Source organism: Delphinapterus leucas, chromosome 4 (genome assembly GCF_059928025.1).
Source record: "Delphinapterus leucas isolate spDelLeu-1000000601 "Yukka" chromosome 4, BTC_Dleu_Yukka2, whole genome shotgun sequence".
In the NCBI taxonomy this organism is placed as follows: domain Eukaryota; kingdom Metazoa; phylum Chordata; class Mammalia; order Artiodactyla; family Monodontidae; genus Delphinapterus; species Delphinapterus leucas.
The window spans coordinates 4,358,457-4,363,785 of NC_143132.1; positions in this window are offsets into that span (position 1 = coordinate 4,358,457).

Genomic DNA, 5,329 nt, shown 5'->3' on the forward strand with positions numbered 1-5,329 from the left:
CTAAGATGCTCATTTCATTTTCACAACAACCCTACGTGTTAGCTGCCAATCTTCATTCTTCCAGGTCAAGAAGCTGAAGCTCAGAGGTCCAGTTACTGGCCTAAGTCAGAGCCTAGAGGCCAGCCAGCGGCTCTGGGTCATGAACCCTTTCCTGCGAGTGGAATGGCTCCACCCCCCCCTACCAAATGCACGTCCACCTGGACACGTGGATGTGACCTTATTTGGATAAAGGTCGCTTGCAGATGTAACTGATAAGAATTTGGAGATGAGGGTGGGCCCGAAATCCAAGAAGAGACAGGCAGAGAGGAGTTGAGACCCAGAGACCCACGGCCAGAGGGCGACAGAGGCAGAGATTGGAGGGATGCTGCCCCAAGCCAAGGAACCCCAAGGTGGGCAGGAACCCCAGAAGCTGGGATAGAGGCCTGGAAGGGATGCTCCCTCACACTTCCAGGAGGAACTAATTCTGCCGACACCTCGACCTGGAACTTCCGGCCTCCAGAGCCAGGAGAGAATAAAATGTCTTATTTTATGCGTCGGAGTTCGGGGAATTTTTTATGCCAGGCCCAGGGCACTAAGCAGTGGGGAGGATTGGAGTCTTGAGGTGGCCCCTCCCCCGTAGCTGGCCTTTGGGGCGTCCACTGGTACCCCGTGTCCAGCTGTGGTCCTGCAGTCTAGCCCTCCGTCCGTCCCCTCTACTCGACAGCGACCCCTGTGCACACACTGTGGCCCTTTTCCTTCTAAACCCCTGGTCTCATCACGTCACTGCCCTTTCTAAAAACCTCTGTCATGTTTTCTTTCAGAAGAGAGTTCCTAAAAAATTTGGTCCTAACCTACCTTTTCATATTTTATAGCACCTCTGAATGCTGGGCCGAACAGTTTGTCTTCCTCAGACTGCACATACGCACGTTCACGACTTTGTGTGTGCCACTGACCTGTTTTTAAAAATGAGGGTGATTTGTTCATTCATTCATTCAACAAGTATGCTTTGAGGACTGATATGGGCTGAGTCATGTCCCCAAGTTCCTATGTTGGAGTCCTATCCCCCAGGACCTGAGTGTGTCTGTACTGGAGATATGGCCTTTAAAGGGGAGATTGAGGTAAAATGAAGCCACTAGGGTGGGTCCTAATTCAATCTGACTGTCTTTATGAAAAGAGGGGATTAGGACCCAGAGGTGCACAGAGGAAAGAGCACATGAAGACACGGGGAGAAGACGGCCGTCTACACACCCAGGAGAGAGGCCTCAGGAGAAACCAACCCTAATGACCCATTGATCTTGGACTCTTGGCCTCCAGACTGTGAGAAAACAAATTTCTGTTGTTTAAGTCACCCAGCCTGTGGCACTTCGTTATGGTGTCCTGAGCAAACTAATACAAGGACCTACTATGTGCCAGGTAGTTCCTGCCATGGGGGTAGAGTGGTGATCAAGCCAGATAAAGTCCCTGCTTCTAGTATATACATTCTGTCAGGGACACCCCACAAACAAATAAGCCAACCAACAATGATATAACCCCAGGTGACGATGAAGTGTCTGGAAGAAAGGTAGTGGCTTATAGAGCCAGGGGTCAGCTGTCAGGGGGTAGGGAGTCTGTTTGAGGGTGTGTCCGTGTACAGGAAATGAAGGAGCAGAGGAGCAAACATTGAGGACCTGGGAGGAGCCTTCCTGGCAGGGGAAACATAAGTGCAAATGTCCTGAGGTCAGTATGAGCTCAGGGAACTGGGAGAAGCACCACTTTCTCCTGGGGGGCTCAGAAAGCCCAGCCCAGGGGCACCTCCTTTCTTGGGAGGGGGCTGGCCTCTCTGCCTTGTCCTGTCTGGGCTGTGCCCTGGCCTTTCCTGGCATTGTTAGGGCTGGACCTGACACTTGGGTTTGGGCTGGAAGAAGGCAGAGAAGGTCTTCTACCGGCACTCTTCTGAGTGGGCAGCCCCACTGACCCGGAGACTGTAAGCGAAGGGGGATCCCCAGGTTTGGCCCTGCTCCCCAGGGAGCCCTGCGAAGGCTGTCAAGTGGAAGGAGAGCCCTTACCTCTGTGCTCAAATCCTGAGCCAGCACTTCTGTTCCCTCTTGTGGATGAAGGGCAGTGAGATCGCTCTGCACAAACTCACGAGTGAATTGGTTGGAAGGCCAGCCTCACAGCCAACCTGTCGGCCGATCCCAATGTTTGGGGCTGCGTGGGAACGATGCACACACTACCTGGCCAGGAACCGCTGGCGCCTAGCCCTTGGAGTGCCCCGTGGCGTAAGCTAGCTTTAGAGGAAAGGGCTCTCAGACAGCCCCTCCCTCTGCTTGGGGACCAAAAATAAATCTGGGTTTTTTCCAGCTGTTTTGTATCTTCCCGTTCTTCTGAATTGCTCTGAGTCCCTGTGGTTTAGCCTTTGACGTGTTCCGCATCTCACAGTCTCCCACGCTACCATACTCCCCAGTGAAATTCTTCGTTTTACAAAACACCTAGCCTTCCAGCAAGTATCAAGAGAAAATATGATCTCATGCAAAACATCTCTGCTTTTTTTTTTTTCATTAATAAAATTGCCCTAAAGGACATATCCAGCAGAGTTCCCTGGTGGTCTAGTGGTTAGGATTCGGTGCTTTCACTGTTGTGTCCCAGGTTCAATCCCTGGTCGGGGAACGGAGATGAGTGGTGCGGCCCACCCTCTCCCCGCAACAAAAACCATATCCAGGGATTTATTTAATCTCCTTAATATAAGGAAATTATAGTAAAATTATATTAACTTGCTTAATATAAAAACTCAGGAGATTATTTTGCAGAGGGCCCAGCTGGAGGAGTTTGCGCTCCTGGTGAATCGAGTGCTTCTTTTTGTCAAAGAGGGAAAGAGACCATCTGCCCCACGCAGCCTTGGCCTTGGGAGTGTGGAGGCTCAGGCTGAGCTGTGGGCAGTCCTAGCTGCCTCAGGCTTGGCTTTGCGCCTTGGCTCCTGTCCCCAAGGCCTTAACAAAGATTATTCTCATGTTATGGTTTGACTGTGGCACTTTAGAGCGGGGCATGAAAGAGCTAGTCTCGGGGAGTCTGTATGTCCTCTGCCTTTTCTGGGGGGAGGGGGTGGGAGTTGGAGCATCCAGGGTGGTGGGGGGAAGAGGCTGCAGCTGAAGAGGCATTGGTTCCACAGAGAGGCTGGGAGGTGTAGCGTGGAGGAGTATTGGTGTCAGGGCTTCTGTGTGGCAGGATGGGGCGGCAGGATCATATCAAGTGAGGGGCCCCAAGCTCGCTTTAATGATATAAAGATAAGAGGCTGGGCTTCCCTGGTGGCGCAGTGGTTGAGAGTCCACCTGCCGACGTAGGGAACGCGGGTTTGTGCCCAGGTCCGGGAAGATCCCACATGCCGCGGAGCAGCTGGGTCCGTGAGCCATGGCCGCTGAGCCTGCGCCTCCAGAGCCTGTGCTCCGCAACGGGAGAGGCCACAGCAGTGAGAGGCCCGCGTACCGAAAAAAAAAAAAAAAAAAAAAGATAAGAGGCTGAAGGCATAAGAGCAGCTGTGGGCAGGAGAGAGATGGCCCGTCCCACACGAGTGTCACTGAGATCACCTGCAGAGAGGGGGTTTCCTGCCTTCCCTCTCATGGGGCAGGACCCAAAGCACTCTAAAGGAACCCTGCCTGTCCCTACTCCCCACCTAGTTCCGTGCAGGGACAATGGGCTGTGTCCACTTACGAGAGCGTGACCAGCAGCCCAGGAGTGGGCAAAGGAGGTGGATGGAGGGAGCACTGAAGGGGCAGGAAAGCATCGTTGTGAGTCACCCGTGGTCCCTTTGTGTGTCCTCCATCACCTGCAAGGATGGAGGCTGTGCTGATCTCCGTCCTAGCAGAGGACAGTTTATTACAAAAGGATGTAACTCAGTCCCAGCCAGAGGGAAGATGCTCACAGGGCAGAGCTGGGGTTGTGGCTCAACCTGAGGACAAGTCAGGAAGCCCAGAGCCGTCCGCCGGCCTGGCCGCACACACCAGCGCAGCCGTGCAGCCCGAGCTCAGTCTCCCACCTCCCCCCAGACTGGACTGTCCCCTCGTTTCTGACCACCTTCCAGTCCACCCAGCCCTGGAGTAGCTGGGAGAGCGAATTCACCCCAACGTGGACAGCTGGGACCATGGGGACGGTTCCCCCTCTGTTGGAGACACCCCCAAATTGTGCTGAGACGACTAACATCACAGATAAGACCCATGAGGGATGAACAGGTGAGAAAAGGGGCTCAGCCGAGGCTGTAAAACTGTGTTCCCGAACTGGGGGCCCAGGCATCTTGGGGAACCTCAGCAAATTGGCAGGTACACTTGGGGTCATCAGAACTTCCCAGGATACACAGGGATGTCTGTCGGCCACCACGTTACCTACTATTACTGAGTTCTTTGGACCTAACTCATGAATCAACAGAACTATTCGGCGTGTCTTTTGGTCGGGGCACCATGAACCTATTACTGAGACAGTCAGGGCGCCCAGGACGGAGAAAATCTGGGAACATCTGCTGTGAGAGCGAAGGGGAGATTCTGAAGCATCGTGAGGGTGGGTGTGGGTGGAAACTGCCTGAGGGAGGAGTCAGGGATGGCGACGGGGTGACGGGCCAGCTGGCCAGACACACGGACAGGTGGGCTGGGCAGGGAGAGAGGCCAGGAGCAGGCTCAGGTGAAGTCCTCAGGGGCTCGGCGACCACACGGGTGTCTTCTCACGTGCTGTCAGATTTCATTTCTGTTTTCCCTATTTTTCTATAAGATGGGAAGTGAGGTTCAGACAAGTTAAGCACCCGAGACACCGTCCCATGGCTAGAAACCCACAGACTCAGGATTCTCATGAATAGTGTATTACTTCGATAATGAGGAAACAGTAACGCCATTCCGATTTTGAAACCTCAAGTCAGAGCGTTACCGTTAGTCATGGGTAGAGTTCGGAAACGCGATCTTGAGGACCAGCCCCTCCTCCCTGGCCCTCTTCCTTTGGACTGTTTTTGCTTCTCCTGTGTTTCCAGTTTTCTACATGCTTCAGTCAGTCCCAGAGGAGTCGCTGGTCCCAGGGGCCTGGATCCCAGGAGTGACCAACCCCCGGCCCCTGGGTCTGGCCTCCAGGACCTGCACCGGCCCTGGATTCTGCTGGGAAAGTTCCACAGCTGGGCAGGCTCATGCCCGCACCATGGGGAACCCTGCAATTCATTTAAAACTTTCTCCTTTGACAGATTTGTGCTGAATCTGTATGACCCCTCACATGGACCTGTGGGGATATTTCATCTCCCTTCCTAGTAAATAGAAAGTAATTTCTCCTAAAAGCAGAATACAGCAACAAAAATCTTGTTCACTGAGATTTCCAGGAAAGAGGAAGAAAGATATCATTACTCTCG